Below are 24,156 nucleotides of genomic sequence, written 5' to 3' on the forward strand. Positions count from 1 at the left end.
CCACAGAACGAGAGAGAGAGAGAGAGAGAGAAAAAAAAAAAAAGGTCACGTATGTTTGGAAAAATATGTAGGTCAGTGGAACATTCCCTGCACTTGTGCACAGGAGCCGGGGCGGGAGAGCTCCTCTGCAGCCCTCTCGCTACCCACCGCCCCAGCCCGGCCCTCCCGGCGCCCACCGCGGGTAGGGGGGCGCCTAGCGCCGGGGTCCCTTTCCCCCTCCCTGACCCATTTTGAGCAACAGCCTCGCGTTTGGGCGCCCCCCGGCCCTCACCCCCCTCCCCCCCACCCCAGCTCCCCCCGCTCCCTGCCGGAGAAGGCGACGAGCGGCGGAGGAAACCGGCACGGGAGATCCTCTGCCACCGGCGCCGCGGCTGCGCCCATGGGCGCGGGGCGCGGGGCGCGCCCCCGCAGAGCCGCCGGCTGAGGGCGCGGGGCGGTGGCCTGGCGGCGGGGGCAGGCGAGGGGAGGCGGCGGCGGGCGGCGATGAAGGGCCGGCGGAGAGGATGCCCCCGCCTCGCCCGCCGGGCTCCAACTTCGCGGAGAACTATCGGCCCCGCAGCCCCCGCGCCCGCCCTGCCTCTCCAGGCCGCGCGTCCAACTTAATGCCCCAGCGGGAGCCCCAGCCAGCAGCCCCCCCGGCCTCTGGCCTCCGCACTCCCCCGCAGCAGCCCGGGCTCCCGGCGGCCTCCCGGTGCCGGCGGAGCCCCTGGCCCCGGCGCGCGTGGGTCCCGCGGCGCCCGGGGCGGCGGCAGAGCGGCATGCGGCGGCCCCGCACACCATGAGACAGGGCACCGGCACCGGCGGCAGGCAGGAGGCGGGCAGCGTCCCCGGCTCCTCGTCGGCGAGGAAGAGTTTGCCGGCTCCCGAGGCCGGCCTCCTGCGCGGCTGGAGCAGCGGCGGCCGCTGCCGCAACGGCACCGGGAGGCACCGGAAAAGCGGCGGCATCCAGCTCGCTGGCACCGGCACCGGCGGCGGTTCCCGCGCCCAGGTGGCCACCGCGGACAGCAGCAGCAGCAGCGGCGGCGGAGGCTGGGGCTTCCCCGCCGCGCTCCCGCAGCACCGGCACCCCAGGTAACGCGCGGCCGTGCGGCCCCGACCCTGCCTCCGTCCCGTGGGGCGCCCGCCCGCGACACCCGCCTGGGGGGCGCCCGCCCGGGGCACCCTCGCAGGATATGCTCGGCCACGCGTGACCCCGCGGCGGCGGCCGGGATCAGCTCCGCGGTGTCCCCGCTCCGCGGGGGTCACGGACGTGCCCGGTGGTGCGGGGTGGCGTGGCTCTGCCGCGGGAAAGTTTCCGTGGGAAGCCCGCTTATGTGCGGCGTGTCTGTCCTGGCCGGGCTGGCGGGGTCCGGCCGGGCGGGCCCCTCCGTTTGGAAAATAAGTTGTCCCCTAAGCAGTCCTCCTCGCCATCTCGTTTTGGTGTGGTTGAACGTTTCCTGACTTTGGTGATACCTATAAGCTAGACTGGAACAGGGTCTGCGATGCGACCGGGAGGTGTTTGCTCAAGGAAAACTTCCAGTAGGACCAGTAGGGATTTTGAATGGGTGAAAGCTCCCGGGGGGAAGCAAGGGTTGTGTCGTGTGCTGGGAGAGCCCTGCTGCTGCTGCAGCCTTGCGCAGAACTCCCCTCCCGCGTGTTTGCATCCCTGTGTGGAACGGGGTAAACCTTAAATACACGGCTGAACGGCAGCACCGGCTTCACACGGAGCTGTGCCGTGGTGTTTTCCTCTATGGTCACTAGCCCGATTTGTCAATTAACAAGCACGCTCATCCAGAAACTTTGCTCCGTACTCCCTAGCTGTCTACAGGATGGCAGCTTACTTTCACTCAAGTGACTCAGAAATAATTAGCGGTTATAAGTGTTACAGCCAGCAGAGGAACTTGGATTTTTTTCATGGCGCTAAACCTCCTGAAGGGCTGTAAGGATCTCTCGGATGGGCACAGCCAACCTGAGCATTCAGTTCAACAAGTGGTTGTCTCTTGAAGTGGAAAATTATCTAATTTACCTCAGTGTGAGATGTTAATGCCCTAAACTGCGGGTTTAGTTTGTTTGGTGGTGCTAAATAATTAGAGTTCACAGTGTCCAGACATAGCCAGCTCATCATCCACTGATCCACGTCTGATTCCGAGAGCTGTCAGCTGGTGGAGGGCCCAATCCTGCATACATTTCAGTAGATGAGTATGAACACAGAGTTCATCTCTACAGAGATGGCCAGGAGTATTTGGAGAATGTGATTGCCAAACCGTACATTATTTCACTGAAGATGTGAAAATGAAGGTTTTCTAGAACTAGGTATGTGACATCAGGGTGATTCCCCAAGCTGGCAGCACTTCTGTGCCCTGCACCAAAGCCTGGAGAAAGTGATCGTTCCTAAATTAGTTTTCCCTCACAAATAAAGGTGCCTTCCTGCACATTTGCAGGGTTGAATCCACAGATTTACAATATTTTTGCCCAAATCTCTACCCTGAAGCATGCAAGAGCCCTTGAAGGAGTTGTTTTTTCACCATAGGCAGTAATGTTGTCTACAGTTAAAATTAGCTAGTGCTTTCTAGTACAATGCTCTGCTGTCAGGTTTTTTTGCTAAGATTAAGCCTAGGCTGGTATTTTGCAGGTTGAGTGTCTGCTGAAGACAGACTGTCTTTGGGAAGTTTCAGATTAAGTGGTTTGGTTATTTCTGAGATCATGGTAAGATGGAAACTCGGTCTTTGACAACGTATTTGATGAAGATGGTTTAGGTTTACATCCTGCATAAGGAGACCTTGATCTATCTGGGAATCTGAATTTTTTTCACTATGCTAAGAAACACTTTCTTTGAGACTTAAATTCTTGTGGCATCATGTTTTGGAGCAGGGAAAAGATATTTTTCTTGGGATCATCTTGTGATGGGAGTGTGCCTTTTGCTGATCCTCTGAGAATCTTCCAGAATTTCTCTCCAGTATAATTTTATCGTGATGCTCAGGGCGTGTGCTCTTGGGAGAGAACTTGTTGAGGGCTTGACCATTGCACCCACTTGAAGATGCTCTCAGCACAAGGCATGCTGAACATCCCAGCACTGTTAGGAGCTGAGCAACTGCTCCTCTTCCTGGGAAGGATGAGAGCCCTCCAGCTGGTGGCTGATGGGCTGAGTGGACTTTCCCCCCAGTTATTCTTCCAGGGTGTTGCTTCTACAGTGAGTGCAGGAGGGAGAATCAAAGACTTTCTCAACTGTGTCTTCGGTGACAGAGTATGTCTGGCAATGCCATGGAAGGGTGGAGGAGGAAACTGTTTAATTCACTTGCATGGTGACAAAAATTGTGGGACTCGAACGGTCCCACTTCTGAGAAGAAGCACTGGTGATGGATACATGGAGAAATTGAAGAGCAGAGATTTGAGACAAAGGATTTGTGGGGTCATAGATGACAAATCTTGGGAATAAGGTGCAGGATAGAGGTAGTAAACCCAGGACAAGAGAAGGCATGGTGAAAAGAAGGAAGTTGACACTTGTGGTGTACCGGGACAGGAGATCTGAGCATGCAAAACCACAGTGGTTTCCATTCTTTCAATAACCAGGCTGTGATACTACTACCTTTTCATCCTTCTCATTTTCCTCCCCACACCGCCTGCTGTGTGTTTCAGCCCCTGTCTCTGCTTCTTTGCCTCTCCCCTGGATTGGTAAATGTCATACAGTTAAAAATAACAGCCAAATACACATTTTATGTGCATTTAATTGCTTTTCTTTCTGTGTTAGATGAACTTAGGTAACTTCCATTTGTGTTTATAGTTTTGTGTCTAGGCTCTTAGGAGAGATGCACTTGAATTGCAGATTTTTTTAGAGGGATCATTGTCTGTATAAAAAATTAATTTTTCTGGATTTGGTTTAACTGTCTTTCAATCCTTGATCATAACAAAACTTCTTGAAAAGGTAGACTGAGGCCATGCAAATATTTGTATTTTAGCTAATTTAATTCAGTAGGTAATCTGCATCAGCTGATAGAGTGATTTTATGAGTCTGACTACTGAAGTTTGAAAAAGAAATACCATGTAATAGCATTTAAGCAGAATGCATAGATGGTGGTGGATTTATTTATGCAATGCTGCTTTTGGTATTGCTGGTTTTTGGGAGGGACTAAAGCCATTGTGACATGGTATGGGACACAGAAGATATACATATATATATGTATGCATGTATATATGTGAAACAGTATATTGCCAGCTGAATTCAAAATTACAAGAGCTGCAGGACAGTAAAGGCGAGGGGGTGATAAGGGATGTGGGTCATATAGGCTCATGCTCTGAATAAGGAGCTGAGAAGCTGCAGATGTGGTTCATTCTCTGCTCCTTGCATTTATCTTGTGGTGGCTTTGGGATGTTGGCAGATTAGATTGAGGGATTTAGGGAAATGGCTTTCTTGGCCTTGTCCACATAAATTGGACGTACATTTTGGGGATAGAGGGATAAATACTGGTTTTTATGCTGCTCTTCCTGTGTCTCTTTCCCCTGAAGGCAAACTATGAGGCACAGCTCAGTCCAACCAAAACGTTGGTTTTAATTACACTTTGGTAAAAACACTTCTGTTGCTTTATCCAAGGACCATGGCAGAAATGAGTGTTTATTGCAGGCTGCCTGCTACATTTGGGAAGAATAGTCTTATGCATCCCTAGTGCTAGTTTTAATCCTGCTTCGGTCTGAAAATCTACCTGTGACTTCACCAAAATGAAGCTCTCACAAAACTTAGGTCACTGGTGAGTTTGGACCTTTGTTACTAGGAAATAGTATTGCCATACTATAATACCAGATTTATAGTACCCCATCTGCCTGCTGTTTCTTGTTCTCTCCTTTACCACCAAGCACTTTGAGGCAATGCCATCTCTTTCTCCTGTGTCTTTGTGGCAGGTAGCAGGCCTTGAGCGTCAAGATACTCCAAAAATGACCATGTAAATGGTGGGAACAGGGTGGTTATCTAACCTTGTCCTGCTTGGGCACAAGTCTGTGTATAACAGCTGGGCTTCTGCTGGCCTGATTATGACAGAAGGTGTTTTTCAGCTGTTTTACTACCATTCTTAGGGATCTGCATAAAATAGAAGATTTCTAGCCAAGTGGAATGATGATATGGGAAAAAAAATTGAGAGGACGTATATGTATGTTTGAGATCAGAACTGAAATTTGGAAATTCAGGTATGAAACCTCTAATTTCAAAATGTACACAAAGTGTTGGCATGACAGAGTGTCATCTACTGGGACATTTCAATCAGCCTTTCTCCTTGAGTATCTTCCTGTGATATAAATGTAATATGCATGTCAGTTTGAAAAAAATAGAAGAAAATACATCTATAATCATAGAAATTAATTGCTATAGGTCACTGAAGGTGCCAAAACTTAGACAAAATCTTCCCTGGTCAACTCAGGGGAAAAAAAAAATCAATGCAATGTGCAGGTGTGAGTTAAAAACCAAAGGGAAATAGAACATTAAGATTGTTTTTTAAATGATGGGAAATTATAAAAAAGAATCCTCATTATTTCATGGTAGCAGCTGCAATGTGCTCTGTCTTCAGTGTTCTGTGCTGTTGATTCCCCACATCAGAGATGGCTAATGGCAAGGGAGACGGTTCAGAGGGTCGTAGCAAAGGGGATCAGAGAAACAGAGTGACTCCTGTCTCAGGACTGACAATGCTGATAAAGTGATGCAACACACATCTGTAAAATTAGGCAAAGCAGAAGGCAAACCAGGAGTGACTGATCATAGCCACAGCAGCAGAGGGCACTGGGCAGGCAGTTGCAGGAATGGAAACAAAAGGAGATTGCTCTTCACATGGCATGGTCAGACTGCTGAGCTCCTCACCACAGGATGTGGATGCTGAGAGGTTACATCAGCTAATGAGGTGACTGGATGAGTTCATGGAAGAGAAATCCATCAAGGGCTATTAAATTTAAAACCACTGCCTCTGGCATAGGAAGTTTTGAGCTGCATATTTTGGAAGCTTGGTGAGTATCCTGAAGGCAAACCACCACTGGTTTGCCTTGTTCTTGTACTTGCTCCTCAGCACCTGTGTCTGGCCATGGCTGAGAGGGGCTGCTGAGCCAGGAGGTCTCCCTGTGTCTGCTCTGCAAAAAGAAATGGACCAGCATCTGGCCCCCCTCAGTTCCCAAGGCCAAGATGCTGCTAGTGGCTCGCACCTTCCCTGCTCAGAGCTGGCTCCATTACAGCACATCTGCCATGGAACAGGCTGGTTGGGAGGAGCTAGTTGAAGTGCTCCAAAGAAGAGCCAAGGCATGGTCCAGAACTGTACTCCAAAAAGCTGTGTACACTGCTTGAGAGCCCTCCTTGGTGTCCTGTTGTGGAGCTGTGCAGTCATGGTGAGGATTATCTTCTTGGGTTCAAGTAGGTTCAGAAAGCACTTCATTCAGGGAAGCAATCCCACCTGAAGGCATTGAATAACGAGATACAATGCCTGGCTGAAGAAGTTCCTGCTGGGAGACTGTAATATTGCTATATGCCTACCCTGCTGACACAGGCTTCCCCAGCCTTCCCTGCTGCTCGGTGCCAGGGAGAGGATTTGGGCCAAGGAGGGCATTTTCTCTGACAAGGTGTTGCTGTAGTTAGAGTTTCATCTGTCTCTACAAGACCAGGCCTTGACATTCTGAACTGAGAATGAGAGGACTGGGAATTAAATTTCTTCAGTTATCCACTGAATTTAAGCACTGGTTAAAACAGAAATGTTGTGTTGACTGCTGTTTATTAAACCAGACAATTTGCTTAATCATCTGAAAGGCAGATTTTAAAGCCATGGATTGCATTTGTGACGGCTGTGCTAAACCAAAAGCTGTATTGCTGTTTACTTAAGCGATGGTCAAAGCACAATGTATTAAAATACAGCTCACACCGATGGCATTTTGCTGGCTTTTGGATGAGGTCTGTTGCTATTAAAACAACAAGCCCATTCCCAAACTCAGCAATGTCTTAAGTCCTTCTGGTAGTTGCCTAAAATTTCCAGATGCTAACTGATACAGCAACTCCAATGCAGCACTTAATGGAGCTCACAACTGCCTAGCTGTATATTTTTGGGCTACCTTATGTAATAAAATGGCAGGCCCTTGCACTGCCTGCACAAACAAGGTTGCATAAGCAGCCTGGGGAAACAACCGGAGCTCCAAGAACCCTCCTGAATCCTGCACGTCTTGTTTGATCTCATTTAACATTATTTAATAAGCAGTATTAACCTTTTACTCTCTTCCCCCTTAAATTATCTAGAATCAGTGATAGTGACTTAATTTCATACACAGACCTCACTTTTCAGAGAAGTCATCAAACTTTCCAGTCAATTGAGCAGCCTGATGTCTGGGTAGCCTTGAATTTTCTGTAATCAGCACTCAATCTAGTTAAAAATAAAAAGACATTAAAAACAAAGCCTTGAACAGGAAAGTACTTGTTTTTCACTCTCATTTCTAATTTGGTAACCATTCTTAAAGTTCATCACTATGGTTTGTTCTATCAAGGGATAAACAATTTATTATTCAAGCATCTTTGGGGTTTTTTTTTCCTTTAAAAACAGACAATGCTATTCAACCATTGGGAAGAAAACCAGCACAAGAAAATTGTAATCAATTTTAACAGGCTTGCAGATGGCAATGAATTTCTTTAAGCATAATGTTAGCCCTGCAAACAGTAATAATTGAGTTTGATCATTTATTATCCTTTTATCATCGATAACAGACCAGACTATATTTCTCTTGATTCTCTCTGTTAGGTGTGTCAAATTTTTAAGCTGGAGAACAATTTTAATAAGGCAGCTTCCACCTGTAATCTCTAAATCAACAGGTGGATGTAACCATGCAAAACCTGAGCATTCCTGGTTATCTGATTGAGTCAGTGGCTGAATAAATCTGACTTTAAACATGTCCTAGATTTATTGGTTTGGGTGGGACACCTCTCATTAATACTTTGGGAGAATTGACATATTTCCCATGTTATGCATAAGAACAGTATGCTTGCAAAATTTAGTCAATACTGTGTGCAGCATGATCAGCTAGAGATAGGATATTTCTCTGTTATTTCTAATTCTCATACAAAATATCTGCCTCGGTGTTTTTATTGGTAATTCTATAAATTTTACTTGTGGTATGTTGTCTGCTCCTGGTTTTGACATATAAAACAGGAAAAGGTTTTAAATTGGAGGTTTTGCATTAGACATACCCACATTCCAGTTACACTTCCAGCGAGGGTTCTTTTAGTTCATAATTTATAAAGGGGAAGACAACTATATGATTTCTACATGGACCATTAAGGCCACTATTTACTCAGGCAAAATCTTCATCCTGTTCATCAGATAAACAATGAGTTGTTATAATTTGCTTTATCTTTGGCTATGAAGGTGACAAGAATATTTTATTCTCCTATCTACTTTTCAATGCCTTTTTTTTCATATAGTAATACAATATTTGGGATAGATAGTTTCACATAAACAGCCTAATCAAACAATAGTTCTGTAAAGCAGCTGGGTGCATTTCCAACAATTTCAGCAAGAGCAAGACTGATGAAAAATAAATAGGTCACTCATAGTCATTCCTGTATTTATATTTTTTATAAGAAGGACTGAAGAATCTTCTTTGTTTCTGGGCTGTCACTGAAGTCGATGGGAGCTTTGCTGGAATAATTCTGGGCCTTTAATTTGATTGTTTGTAGAGTGGCACCAGTCATTTTTTTTCCATCTTTTTACTTTCTTTCCAGCACAAAGGACCTTATTGTCAGCTGACACACACTGAGGTAACTCAGCTCGTTGTAGCAATTACATTTATACTGCCTGGCTTGTAACATCCATATTTACTCAAAAATGCATAATCTTTTTCTACAACAGAATATCTTGTTTTGTCTCGCTGTTATTCAAGTATAAGAAATGAAGCTGCATTTGGTGCCTGTCCTGCTGCCCTCATTAAGGCAAAACTCCCCATTAAGGCAAAAATCAAGGAGAGTTTGGCTGACAGAAAATTACTGACTTGAGTGTCTAAAAGGTCTAAATTTTCTCACTTTCTGGGTTTGATTTTTTTTTTTTAATTTAAAAATTTAAAATTATCTCACTTTGTATTCTCACTCTTCCCTCTCCTTTTATATTTCTGGTTTTGAATCTTTAGCTTCCTTTACTAGGATCTTTTTTTCTTTTTACTTCTCTCAGGTCTTAGCACCTTCTACTTTCCACCTTGCCCTCCCCTCCTTTCTTCTCTCCTCTTACTGTCTCGCACTCTCTTTCAGTCTGTTATTCTCACCTTCACTGACTACAGCACTGGAAAAAGTTGATATACATCATGCATGTTTCCAGGAATTTCATTTAGCTTGCTTAGACCCCTTCTATGTACAGGTGCTTATTTTAAGGTACTTGCCTTAGGGCAAAGCAGCAGTTTGTAAGATTGGTGATCCAGGCAGAGATTTATTTGCACAATATTCATCTCAGTAATCCTTCCTCTTCTTCTGGGTAGAATCTTAGCATTTCCTCTGAAGTATTGATGCAGGGTTTCAGTAAAATGAGTTTTGGACTGATAAAATAAATATTTGGCATAGTATTGCAGTCAGAAAAAAATACTTGCGGATTTTGACGTCTGTGTAAAAGGGGTTTTGTTGAGGGTGACAAAATTGGAAATCTCCAGAGAAATGGGTTTTATTCATAATTCTTCTACTGTGCAATGTTATGAGCTTAGACCACATACATAATGCTTTCTGTGCATCACTTCTCTGATCTGTAAACTAGGACAGCTTTACAGAGTATTGTAGGGTATGAACAATTCTGGGTGCCAGTCATAACCAGGTGTCAGAGAGGGGCACGAAGCAGGGGGCTCTGAGATGCTACACAGGCCATTGACAGGAAGAGGAGCTACAGTAAGGGGTTTTTTAGGCATTGATCACCTCTGTGGTGATCAGGATACATCAGGTAGTCAGTACCTTGTCACTTTGCTTCCAGCTGTGCAACACCTGGTGGCTTTGGAGCTCTCCCTGAATGTCCCAGCTCCATTGGTTTCCTGCACAGTGGCTCAGTCCCTCTCACCCTGCTACCTCTTAACTGTTTGCATTTTTCAGATGGAAAACCTTTGGAGAGTGCCAAGTATTGTTATTTTCTTGCTGAAATGACTGAAAGTTCTGTTCTTTGTCACAGGACCTAATTCATGCTTGTGAAATAAATAGTCGGTATATGGCTTCTTAATGTACAGTGTAGCATTTCAAGCTAAAGCTATCAGCTTTCTGCTTCTCAGCATCTGGATCCCTGCAGACATACTTCTTAAAGCAAAAGACATAACACTAAACTTGCTTATTCTCCCTTAAACAAGCAAATACGTTTTCTCTTATGGGAATGATAAAAAAATAATTTTTCATGGTGCCCAATTGCCTGTTATTCTGGCAAACCTAAAACGAATCAAAAACTGCAGGCTATATATAGAGAGTAATGACAGTTAAAGAAGCATTTCTTCTTTGATGCAATTTCTGTTTGATTTTCTTAAAACCCTCCTCTTCCAAAGACCCATTTCCACTACATCTGAACAATAGATTTATTGTTGTCAGCTGAATGAGAAATTTGATAAAGATAGCTTTTCTATTTCCATTAAAAATAGATGATTTTTCAGAAGACTGAAGGATGAAAGTTCAATTTTTAAGTCTGAATTTCACATTTCATTTGACCAGTCTATAATATATATATTTTTTCAAAGTCCTGATTGGCATTAGACATGGCATATTTCTCTGCATATTTTTTCTCAGTGTGAAACTATTAGAGGGTCATTGCTCTGGTTAATGAAAGAGGGCTGACATTCTTTGTAAGTTGTGAATGTTTAAATATTCTTCTATGCAAATTTTCCCCTTTAATGAAAAAGTTTAAAGAGACATCTTAAAAAAATTTATTTAACAATGTTGAAAAATTCAGGTTACATTCATTCCTAATCTGTGATATCCAGTGGTACGAGGTGATGACACATTTCAAATTTGCTACTGTATAATTAAGAGGGAATTCCATATAGGAGATGTAAGCATAAAAAACTGGATATAGCTCTTCATGATACTGCTGGTTTTGCTGCTGAATTCTTCAGTAGTTTTGTTAGAGTGTATAATCAGTTACGCTTGTGCTGATTTAATCAATTATTCTTGTGCACAAACAAACAAACAAACACACACAAAACCCGGCTAATTTCAGACTGTCTTTGAAACATCAGAGCTAGAGATTTCGCTTACAATGAAAGAAAATATTATTTTCAAACCCCTAGAATGATTTTAAAAATGGCAAAGATCTATTTGGGAGCTATCATACTTTTGGGTACCAGCAGCTGTATATCCTTATGCAAAAGTGGATTTGGCTGAAAGACCAATTCATAAATATTGTGTTTGAAGATTGCAGCAAGCTTTCATATTTTCAAGACATAATGTAAAATGTGCAACATTTTTTTCTTCGCTTCAAGAAGTTTGAGTTTAAACAGCTTGGTCTCCCAAATCTAATTAATAATGGCCAACAAACAAAAGTATCCATGGCTTCTTGAATCATAGGGGCTGGAGACCATTCTGTCTGTGGAAGCAGAAAGGTCAGCCTGCTGTGGTCAATTTGAACACCCTCCTGCGTACTGCCAAACTGTGAAGTGGCTTGGCGGCGGAAGATGCCAATAAATAACTTTACACTGGCACTCCATGACTTCACATCTTGTGGTCTATGAGCTTCCAGGCAAGCAACAGCCTGCTCCTAGCTGTATTGCTTGGAGAAATCAAGGGAGTCAGGGGAATGTCTCATTTTTCTGCTGGAAAACGAATCTATTTTTTTCCTTTTTTGTAGTCCTCCTCTGCCTTGATCTGCTGTTTGGGGAAGTGAGGGGTGTAGTGGGGGAGGTAAGACTTATCTTTGATCTGATGGCTCCTTTCGTTCTGGGCTGCTCTCCAGGAAAAACTTTTTCCCCCTTTGGGATACAGTGCTTTTCATGGCAGAGGCTCTGCAAACAGGAGTGCTGTGGAAGATCCTGAGTTTGCCTGACATGCGTTTGACATTTTCGCACAAATTCAGCAGAGCAGCTTTATTCAGGTAAACACTTAAGCACATGCTTTTCATTAGTCAGAATTTCATCTGAGTTTCTTTCCTGAATATGGAAAGACTTAAGCACATACTTAGGGGCTGAACGGGTCTCCAGTCTGACTCATGTATGGAGCAGCGAGGATGGGTTGGATGGAAAGGGAGCACTCATCGCAGTAGCACGGCAGCTGTGAAGATGTACTGTCTGAAAATCAGAATGCCACAAAGGGGCCTTGTTCTTTTTGTCTGTGTATGGTCTCAAGAAGAGGAGCAGGCGTGAACTTTCTGCTTTTGTCTACCCATTTGTTCCTCTGTTTCTCCTTATTTTGAATTACTCTGCATATGGCTTGGATGATGTGACGTAGGTTTATAATTAGAATTTTTTGGTTGCTCTGCAACCTCATGTTTGTCAGTTTTAAGATTCACCCATCTGGCACCCCAAGAAGAGGACAGTGTTCTTTTGCGAAACACTTTTGGCTATCTGCATGTGAAGACGGTGCTGTATGCTAAGTCCTCTGAGGATTTCTCACGTTGCATCAGCCACAGAAGGTTTCTGAAATTTATTAAGTATTTGTCAGCAGTGAGCACATACCCAAACCTTTGCCTCTTTCTAGCTACTTCATTCATGAAAAATGTTTTTTCACAGTTATGCGTGCAAAACTTAAAGTGACTCAGGCACTGATGTAACCTTTCTCGCTTCTTTTGAGGATCTGAATTATGAATCTAGAATAATGTTTTGCAACACAGAGAAGGAAAGAGAAAGGCACTGCAGAGAGAGCTCAGAAATGGTTGTGCAGGAAGGTTGTTCTGGTGAGCCAGATCTTGTCTGTTCTTAAACATCTTTGTGACACTAGCACATGTAAGGGCACAGTGGTAACTTCCTCTAACAGATATGTGTTGTGTGCAGGTACTTTACTGGCAAAACTAAACTCTTTCCCTGAGCAGAATGAGCTATCCCAGTAAAAGAATGTTTCAGGGGAGCATAGTAGAGTTGGCAGAAAGATGTTTCCAACATAGGGTCCATTGAAGGTTCTTTCACATTCCTCACTGACAGTGTCCCCCAAAATATGAAATACAGACTACACCTGAGTAGAATATGGATAATGGGTTTCAAAACCTCAACTGATGAATAGCCTTAATTGTTGCATTTCTTCTTGCATGTTGACTTGAGCGTGATGACAGTGGAAGTTGCTTCTTTTGGGGGGATTATAATGTAGGAAGTGTCTCACTTCAGGCCAGCCCTTTTTTTTTTGCATTTTATTCTGGAGTTAATAATGTTTTAGAAGTTTCTTCTTAGTCTTGTTTCATAGCTAGTCTGCAGGTTTCTTTTGGAGAAATGTATGTGATGTGAATCTCCTCTCACTCTGCCAAAGCATGACACCTCTTGTAAACCATTGTCTTAAAGAGCAAAGCAGTAACTGGGAGTCATAAGATGTTTCTGGCATGAACTCAGGCAGCATTGCCTGTATAGTGTATTTTTCCATTTAAGACTGATTTCCCATTGCTTCCTCAAATCTTACCCATTTTGGCTAAACTCATAATTGCAAGACTGCTTTTATCCATTGTATTGAATTTGCATGGAAAGGTTGTAGTGAAGGCTATAGGTGTGTATTTTCTGAGAAACTGCTAGCAACTTCCCTGATGTCTGACAGAGCCAATGCCAAGTGGCTCCAAGCAGAGCCACTGCTGGCCAAGGCCAAGCCATTCAGAAAAGGTATTAATGATTTTGGGATAACATACGTAAGAAGGAAAAAACCAGTTATGGGCAGGAGTAACTCTGGCCAGAGAAGAGAGGAATGAAAAGAAATGAGAGAAACAGTTCTGCAGACGCCAAGGGTGGTGAAGAGGAAGAGGGAGAAGGTGCTTCAGGAGCTGAGATAGCCTTGCTGGCTGTGCTGAAGACCACAGTAAGGCAGCTGTGCCCCTGCAGTCCTTGGAGGTCCACGGGGAGCAGATGCCACCTGCAGCCTCTGGAGGATTGCATGTCACAGCAGATGGATGTGCAAAAGAGGCTGTGACCCCGTGGGAAGCCCACACAGGAGCAGGCTTCTGGCAGGACCTGTGGATCCAAGGAGAGAGGAGCCCACAGTAGAGCAGGTTTGCTGGCAGGACTTGACTCTGTGGAGAACTCACACTGGAGCAGTCCATTCCTGAAGGACTGCACCCTGTGGTAAAGGGACCCACACTGGAGTGGTTAGTGAGGAACTGTAGCCTGTGGGAAGGACTCCTGTTGAACAGGAGTCCTCCATGAACTGCCTCTGGTGGGAGGGACCCCACACTGGAACAGGGAAGGGACTCCTTTCCCCAAGGGGGAAGCAGTGGCAGAAGCAAAATGTGATGAACTAACTGCAGCCCCCATTCCCTGTCTCCCCTTGCCACTGGTGGGTAGGAGTTAGAGAATCAGAAATAAAGTTAAGCCTGGGAAGGAGGGAGTGGTGGCAGGAAGGTGGTGTTAAGATTTGTTTTACTTCTCATGATCCCGCTCTGATTTGATTAGCAATAAATTCAATTAATTTCCGCAAGCTGAGTCTCTTTTGCTCTGGACAGTATCTCGTGGGTGATCTCCAGTCTCTCTCCCCATCTTCAACTCTTGAACCTTTCATTACATTTTGTGTCTGTTATCTAGCTGAGGAGGGGAGTAATAGAGCAGCTTTGGTGAGCACCTGGCATCTGGCCAGGGTCAGACCACCACATCCATGTACATCTCTGCTGCTACTGCAAAGGATAGTGCTGCCTCACTCCCAACTCTGGACACCAGTGTGTCAGAGCAGAAAGCTGATCTTGCTGAAATTTAGCCTTTTCTTTATGTGGATGGGTTAATTGTCAGCTGTTGCATTTTCCTAAGCTGGGTTACTGGGCAGCCGCAGAGGTGAGAGGAAGACAAAGAATCTCCTTTGGAACCAGTGTGGGTTTAAGCCACTTTAGAGTAACTGCTGAACTTTTTACATTTCTGGATGAGAGGAGAAGTGGGGCTTGAGGGGAGCTGAGTGAAGAAATAAAGGCAAGGCTGAGACTCAAGGATTTGTACAGGTCAGGCAAGGACATGATGCACTGGGGTGAAAAATGGACCAGCAGGAGTGGGAACAGTGAGCATGGATGGAGTTGAAAATGATGACCAGTAGGAGAAAGAACACAGACAAGGAGCAAGGGAGACAAGGAAATTTCAGCTGCAACCCATGGCAGTGAGGAAAAAGAAGAGATGGAAAAGAAGCCCTTAGTACAAGCTTGGCTAAGGATGGGGTGTGTGATCTACTGGAAAGAGAGGATGTCATGAAGGGAGCAAGCATGGAGCTGAGCCTGGAAGAGGGAGATTGAGTGGCAACATGGGAGGAAGAGGTTGGAGGAGGAGGGTCTTTGTGCTGAGAAAAGTCTGAAAGTGGGGTTCTTAGGAAGTACCTGGGGCTTGGATAGCCAGAAATGGAGATGAGCATGTGCTCATCCTGCAGTGTATAACTGGGGTCAGGAGGAGTCTGAGGTACAGAAGGAGGCATCAAGCTGACAGTCAGGGAGGACAGGCAGAAAAAGCTGGCCTGTGTGGTCTTCTGGGAGGGCATCCCAGTGCTGGCAAATATGGTGCCTCTCTGTGGTGCCTCAAAGCCCAGCAGGAGAGCCATCTTATGGCCTACCTCTTACTGCAGCCCATTGACCCTTCCTGCAGCAGGACCCTGTGACCACTCTGGCTGATGCAGCTTGTTAGCTGTCATGAGTGGAAGACTGCTGATATTTTGGAAATATCACAACAATGCCAAATAGTGAGGTTTTCCATTTTTTTAAAGACCTAGTAAAGTCACACACTCACAGAAACTGCCTTGAATGCTAACAATGGATGCAAAACAGAGCACTCAGAAATTAAGAAATAGTATAATTAAGTCAGCCTGTGTAATTTTGATTTACTCCCTTCCTGTATATTCATTGTTATGCAGTACTTAATAGTTTGGTAATCACACTGTATTCAAATAATTTTTTTTTTTTAGTTGTTGCTGGTCCCTTTAAATCAGCTTAATTCACTGGCAGTTCCCAATCAGTTCACTAAGTCACTTCACAGCTACTGGGATAAGCTGGGATGGGCAGGGGAAGGATGTGAGCACTTTTGTGCCAGCAGTGCTAGCTTAGCCTGGCCCAAACCAGTACTCACATTACATTACTCTCAATATAGTTGGGTAAAAGCTTCAGTTTTATTAAACGTTGGTCAATTCAGGCAGCTTTTTTAATGAGGATATCCTTGTTGCAAAGAGCACACACACCTGCAAAGCAAAGACTAACTTTTCTCATAAATATATAATCTCTACTTCTTAACTCTTCTGGCTGAAAATAGGAATCATCAAAATTCCCAGGCAGACACCAGACTGCAGAATTTCAACCCAAGTGGTTTAATCATGGAAATGTTCTGTATAGCCAAGTGTGGTGGTTTCTTCTAAGATTCTTGAAACTGGAAGAACCAGGCAAGGCTTCCTGGCAGGCTCTGTCCCCAGACTGCTCCCTAGAAAAGGCAGAAGCTGAGAGAGCTCCAGTGAGGGATAGCCCTATATAAAATCCATATTTCCTGCACACTTTCTTGTTTGTTTTCAGGTGTTTCTGCTGCTAGGAAAACATTGGGTTTGGTATGTTTAAACCATCTTCTTGAGATTTTAAGTTATACATTTTATCTGGTTTAAGTAAATCAATAAACATTTTTCCTTACTAATAAGTACTAACTTTTATGACTACCTTGGTGATATAATTTTCATTTTAAAGAACTGTGCACCATTTTTGCATCTTAGAAAATATCAGTTGCTCAAGTTCAGAATTATATAAAGCTTTAACAGTTCTTTCTGATACAAATTATTTCAAGATTGTCAGTATGTAACCAAACTCTTGAGATCAAACAGATTTTCTAATTAGCTTTTTGATCTCCTAATTACATCTTTTAGAAGCAGATTGACAGGCATTAATGGCAGTTTTAATGTGTATTTATAATTTACTTTGTCTACAAAGCCTTGTGTAGAAGGACTTCCATTGTCTGTCTGGATACTCCTTAAGCTGAGGAAACACAGTCTTTAAGAATCTTGCATTATCTTGCTTGCTGAGCTAGAATTGCGTGTTTTGTAGTATACCTTTGACTAAACAAGGTATTAAAACTTGTGCTTAAGTTTGAAGCTATTTTTATTGCTAAAGTGACTTGATTACCCTCATGCATCAATGTCTTCAAGAGAGTAATAGGTCTTGTTTCTATCATATATTTTTACACTCCAAGCCTCTATGTATGCAAAATAGCATTCTTTAGTTGTGAGCTTTTTGAGAACAAAGCTTTACAGCTTTCTGCTGTGCAAGGCTGGAAAACTCTGAAAAGTAGAATAATGTAAACAGTAAGAATAAAAACCTTTGTGATGCCCGTATGTCACATCCTGTCAGATTGATGCATTGACTTGCCAGATTACAGGTTTCAGTCAGCAAAAAGCAAAGCAAAGTGGTGAACAAAAGTTTGACCTGGTTTTCCGTATAATTAAAATAGTCAGTAGATTTAAACTGATGGAAGGCAATGGACTTGGCTGAAAAAATTGAAAGCAAATAAGTTACCTGTTAGATGCCTCTTCAGGAGAGAGTAATTCTTTCATTTATCTTGGTGTTTGGAGACCAAAAGCTCACCCATGGACTTCTGAGGGATCCAGTTACCATCTGAAGTCCACCTATAATGGCTATAATAAATACCTTGTTGTCATGGTAATACAGTGATCAAAGCCTGAGGGAAAAACTCTAGCATTTCTGTGGTTCATAGTGTAAGATGAAAGAAAGCCTTGACAAGAAATAAGACTGATTTTTTTGTTTGGTTTTTTTTTTGTTTGGTTTTTTGGTTTTTTTGGGGGTTTTTTTGTTGGTTTTGGTTTTTTTCCTCTGGACTCACTTGAGCAGGTCAATGTCCTTTATATGTTGGGGGTTCCAGAGCTGAGATCAATATTCCAGAACACAGTAGAGGGACATAATTGCCTCTTTTGACCTGCTAGTCACACTTCTTTTGGTGCAGCCTAGGATATGGTTGACTTTCAGGGCAATAAGCACACAAGTCCTTTTCCTCAGGGCTGCTCTTAATCCCTTCTATGCCCAGCCTATGTTTGTTTGGGATTGCCTGACCCTGGTGCAGGACTTTGCACATAGCCTTGTTGAACTTCATGAGGCTGGCACAGACCCACCCTCAAGCCTGTCCAGGTCCCTGTGGGTGGTTTCCCTTCCCTCCAGAGTGTCAGCAGCACCACACACCTTGGCATTGTTGGCAGACTTACGGAGGGTGCACTGAGTGCCGCTACAAAGATGTTGAGCAGCACTGGTCCCAGTACTGACCCCCAGGGAATGCTACTTATCCATTTGTTCAGCAAGCTGTTGACCTCAAATCTTTCAGTGCAACCATTTAGCCACTTCCTTACCCACTGAGTGGTTGATTTATCAAATCCATGTCTGTCCAGTGCAGGGACAAAGACATTGTTCCAGACAGTGTCAAATGCTTTGCATGAGCCCAGGTAGATGATGTCAGCTGCTCTTCCCTCATTCACCAATGCTGTAACAGTCTTGTAGAAGGCTACCAAATTTATCAGGCACAATTTGCCTTCAGTGAAACCGTGTTGGTTTATCAGTCACCTCCTTATTTTCTATGTGCCTTAGTATAGTGAGACTGACTGGCCTGTTGTTCCCTGAGTTTTTCTTTCTTTTTAAAACATGAGAACCTTCCCAGAAAGATACTCTGAATTTTAATTTAAAATCAAACTATTTCAATTTAATAGTGTAATCTTGCATTAATAGTGTAATCTTTCAATTTAATAGTGTAATCTTGATATTGTTATTACTCAGAAGGAATAATGCTGTCATTGTTGCCTGGGAAATGTGATAGTCTTCTTCCACAATTGAGTTTCTAGTTTTCATGGCAAAATTGACACAAACTGGCCCAATTGAATCATAGAATCATCAAGGTTAGAAGAGACCTACAAGATCATCCAGCCCAATTGCTCACCTGGCACTATCACTGTAACCCCTAAGCCACTAATCCACATCACCGAGCGCCAGATCCACATAGCTGTTAGACACCTCCAGCGATGGTGACTCCACCACCTCCCTGGGCAACCAGTTCCAATGTCTGACAACACAAACAGTGGTTTGGTTTTTTTAATATCTAATCTGAATCTTCCCTGTGTCAGCTTATAACTGAAAGCACAGCAGAAGAGATTGGCCCCCACCTCACTACATCTCCTTTCAGGCAGTTGTAGAGAGCAATGAGATTCCCCCTGAACCTCCTCTTCTTGAGCCTAAACAACCACAAAATCAGGCCTCCCTGAAAGGCATGCAGGGAAGTTGCTATGATAACTGAGAGGATTCATGGTGAAGTCTACTGACAGCTGAAAGATGAGGTTTCACCACAGACTACAACTTATTTAAGTTCAGTCTGCCACCACAAGTGCACTTTGGTGGTGGAGGACCAGTCCCACTTATAAATGCCAGATTTCCCTCTCCTGTTCCCTGCTCCTAGCTGGGCACTTCTGCCAGTTGCCTTTGCTGTCCTACCTAATGAGGCTTCTGAAGAAGTCCTGTCAGCTTTCTCTATCAGAAAATAAAAGAAAAAAGTAAATGATGGCTGTTTGTTTATTGGGGTTTTTTGCCAAATTACAGAATTTAGTGAGCTCACAGAAGGAACATGGACCAGCAATGAAGATAAGCAGTGCAGGAGAAGCAGGACAATCAACCATGTCTGTTTGGTAGCCACAAGCCAGCTTGGCTGGCCTACTCTTCATGGCTTTGAGCATTCAAGATGTAGAGCCTGAACTGCTTGCTCACCTAGCAGGCAAAATGCATGTCCCTGAGGAAGTTCAGGATAAAAGGGAGGCTTGAAATCCTACCTGCTGCTTCAGTGCCTTAGTGAGGGCTGTGCTTAGGGCCATCTGTAAGGCAGGAATTTAAAGCCACAGTCCCATATGCATTTATGCAACAAATCTTCCCCTCTGGGTTATTAGTCCTACAGAATATTAGCCAGCTCAGATCACTTCAGAGGAATCATCTCCTTTGCCAGCATGCTCACAGTGTGTTTCTAGCCCCAGTCCAATATTACTTGCTCACAGTGAATACCTCATTATTCCAAAGCAGTGTCCTTCACTTCAGCGGTGTAGCCTAATGGGGTATGCCCATAAATCCAAATAGATCAAGCTGTGCAAGCTTTAGTCCCAGTGAAATGGGATGACTCACCTGATGAAGTGCTCACCAGTCAAAGCAAAAGCAGCACAAAGGGAATCTGAAGTGTCAAAGTAGTCTTTTGTCAACAGGGACAGATTCTGACCTTCTTAATCACACTGAGTGCATCTTACAAGCAGTCCCATGAACAAACTGAGACTACTTGTAGAGTAATAAAGTAGCTCTCCTAGGAGAAAGGGCACTGAATTCCAGCTCTAGGTCATTAAACTTGTGTTAAAGTCTCAGTCCATTTCGTTGATGTCTCATGGTTAATGTTCCATGACAGCCCTTTAATACACAAGAAAACAGCTTAATCTGAGAGCGCCCTCCTGGCACGTTATAAATTTCATTGGTATTGACAAGGCTATTGAAAGTCCGATTACAATAAAAGATGTGAAATGTCACACGGCATGGTGATGATCAAATGCTGAGCACTCTCCTAGCTTACTTCCTGGACACTAGAGCAGGCCCACAGCCCATTGCCCAAAACCCTTAGATAAAGGCATAAATATGGAGGGAAAGGCGAACACAAGGGGAAAAAGTACAAAAAATGAAAATGATAAATTGAAATTTAACTTCCAAAGAGCTTGATTGTGTGAACAGAATTGATGAGAATGTGGAAACCTCCATGCAAGACTGAGGCAGCTTGCTTTTTTTTTTTTTTTTTTACATAAACAGTACAAAAAACTGAGTGCACATGAGCCATCATGCCTAAAATCTGTATAAATACTGTGACTACTAATCTGGAGTGATTGCTGGATTTTTAAGGCAATACTTGCCGGAAAAGGACCAGTGACCTTAATACTTTATTCAATAGTTAGTATGTCAAAAAAACATTTAACTTTGCTGACAAATGATAAAGAGGTACTTGTATTGCAGATATTAACTGCCCCATGCAGTTTTCAACTGAAACAATGTAAATATAAAAGTAGTTTTGTCTGAGTAAGGACATTATGATATGCCCCAGAGGAATTAAAACTCCGGGAAAGGAAATGGAAAAATCTAGAAAATGTAGAAGCTACAATTTAATAGCATGTTTAAAACATATACCTATTTTAGAACATGGGCTCAACATCTTCCTTTTCTGGGTTTTTAAGATGTACAAGTAAGAACCAGATGATGCACATTACTAAATCACAAAGCAAAGATCGATAAAGATATCTGCAAAACTTGCATTTTTCTTGGACTGCCTGGGTATGAAAAAAAAAATTAAAATGGGATGAGAAAATTAAAGTACTAAATGCAGTTTTTACCTCCAAATAGACTGTAAATCAACTTTCAAGAAGCACTTAGCAGTATAGAATATCAAGCATCTAAAGGAAAGACCATTACATCTGAGTGGCAGTTACTGTTCTCATTTGTACTGTATACTGTAAATATACAGCAGTGAACACTAATGCTCTTTGGTTAGATTTTTAAAACCCAAGGAATACTGAAGTCAAAGGGACATGCTCAGTCTGACAGTCTGATAATTTTTTAAGAATGAACTCAAATGGATTTCAGCGACTCCTAACCTCTGAATCTCCACCTTGAGCTTTTGCATTTCTGCTCCTGAGTGTTTAATACATTATCTTTCTCTCTATGTCTGACGGGGCCATACAAGCAGAGGACAATGTCAGGCCATGTGTCTCATAGCATAGTAAAATAAAGGGTTATTCCATAAACAAATCAAAGTTGGGTTTTGGTTTTTTTTTTTTTAATGATGAAGATTTCTTTATTTTGCTTCAGATCATAAAATCATAGAATAGTTTCAGTTGGAAGGGACCTTCAAGATGAACTGGTTTCAACCATAAGCAGGGACACCTCCCTCTACACCAGGTTGCTCAGAGCTCCATTCTCCTGGCCTTGAACATTGCCAAAGGATGGGGCATCCGCAGCTTCTCTGGGCAACATCTTCCCATGTCTCACCACCCTCACAGCAAAGAATTTATTTTGAACATTCAGTCCAAAGCTACCATCTTTCAGTTTAAAGCCATTCCTGCTCATCCCATCACTCCATGCCTACGTGAAAAGTCCCATGCAGCTCTCTTGTCAGGCCCCTTCAGGCACGAGACAGCTATAAGGTCTCCCTGAAGCCGCCTTTTCTCCAAGCTGAACAATCCCATCTCAGTCAGCCTGTCTTCATAGGAGAGGTGTGGAATGATCCAGACCTATGATCATCTGGACTCACTCCAACAGGTCCACATGCATCTTATGTTGGGGCCTCCTGTCCCTGCAGACACCAGAGAACCTACTCAAGAACTTTCTGACAGTTTTACTGCTCAAAAAACTTATTTTATTTTCTACAAACACTTCCTTTTGAATCTGAATGCAGGAGGATTAAGTGTCTCACATCTGAAGTGAGTTGGTCTTGGTTTTAAAAAATAAACATTTTAGAAAAAAAAAATTGGCAACCAGGAAAGAAGTAGGAACCGGTCAGAAATTGGGAAGAGTGGATGGTTTTAGGACTGAGTGTCTTGAATTCATGGTGATAGCAGTTTTGGCAGATGAAGAATTATAGTACTGGTTGTTTTGGAGAGATTTTTGTGCTTTGACTGAACACTGTCTCTTCTGGCCACAAAAAGAGAAATCACAAGTGAGAGGGGTTATTAATGGGAAATGCTTTATTACTTTCCTAGGTATAATAGATGATGTGAAAAAGCAATTGTCAGGGAAAGCCAGAATCACTCTGAACACTGCAGCATTTAGACCTGCTCTTGGCTAATTGCTATTCTAGAGACATACAAAATAAAAAAAGCTAGAAGACGTGGTGCTGTTGATTACATCAGTAGGATCCACTGATCTGAGCACTCATGTGCAGCCAGCTGGCTCCTCTTTGAACTTTCTGAGGCCAGTCTTGCCTGTGGCACGTGAGCTGGGTGCAACAAGAGAGAAAGGCAAACACCATGAAAAAGTGAGGGGATAAAGAGACTGCCTGCTGAGCACTGAGCTTGCTGCTCACAGGGCTGCCGATAAATATCACAGGTTTTATCTGGAAGGTCTGAGGTCTTCCCCATCATGAATTTGTAATTTTTCTCCTCCTCCACTCCTTAACATTTCAGAGCAAGCAGAAGCTGGCTACTCTGCTTGCCCTAGATGAGTCACTCCTCCAGATAAGCCTGACTGACTTCAAAACTGAAGTTACTCTGCATCGAGTTGAGACAGAAAAAAGCAGACTGCAAATGAGGAAATGCTCCTGCCAAATTCCAGTACCCATCACATAAAGTAATGCTATTTCATGTGTGAGGTGACGTGCTGTTTTGAACTGACTTCAGCTGATCGTAAAACAAAAATGATATTGTAATTGTCACATAAAGGCTCCTGACATAGCAGGGGAGAAGACTTCAATCTGTCACAACCTGTTCTCTTTGAGGAAGAAAAGGTGACTGAGAAAGTGTTATTTGGCACAGAACAGTGAATCAGAAGCAGAAATACAGTCTTTTTTCATTTTTTTGGATGCGTTTACACTTGCTAATAGGCCACTTGGTGCTCTTAAAGAACTCAACTATTCGCTTCTACCTGGCAGCAGACTGAAAATCTACATTCCTAGGAACGTGCCAGAAAAATATAACTTGTTCAGAACCAAAAGTTTCAGTCGAGTGTGCAATGCAACAGTTTAAAACAGAGAACGTTTCACTGACCTATGGACAGGATGCTCTCCATGTCCAATGCTGTGGCCGGGGAATTCCTGCATAGCTCTAAGGCAGAAAGATTGCCTTTGTGCTTTCCAATCCCTCCACTTCTAAAAGAACTCAGTCCACTTCTAGAAAACTTAATGTGGAGACAAGGCTCAAGAAAGTTACAAAGGTGGATATTCAGACCCTCAGACTTCGTTTGGAATGCCTGATTTATCATTAGGGAGGCTGGGAAGGAATGGGAGAATGTAAGCATAGAGAGACAGTGAACCTCCCTTCAGAGGAGCCTCCTGAAGCTGAGCAGTACTGCTTTGTAGCAGTGCAATCAGGCAGTCACCTCACCATAAAGG

At 43.5% G+C, this 24,156-nt stretch overlaps 1 protein-coding gene across 2 annotated transcripts in view; it reads left to right on the top strand.

Annotated features, from left to right (window-relative positions):
- Window positions 1-891: 891 nt before the first annotated feature.
- NPAS2 (neuronal PAS domain protein 2) overlaps window positions 892-24,156 on the top strand; it is a 104,333-nt gene continuing 81,068 nt past the window's right edge. Inside the window, exon 1 of one of the 2 annotated variants that reach the window (XM_066545237.1) lies at window positions 892-1,071. The gene's annotated coding sequence lies outside the window, so the exon portion shown is untranslated. Of the gene's footprint in view, window positions 1,072-11,995; window positions 12,018-24,156 lie in introns of those variants that run through there. The other variant, XM_066545238.1, reaches the window with a different exon arrangement.

Source organism: Molothrus aeneus, chromosome 2 (genome assembly GCF_037042795.1).
Source record: "Molothrus aeneus isolate 106 chromosome 2, BPBGC_Maene_1.0, whole genome shotgun sequence".
NCBI lineage: Eukaryota > Metazoa > Chordata > Aves > Passeriformes > Icteridae > Molothrus > Molothrus aeneus.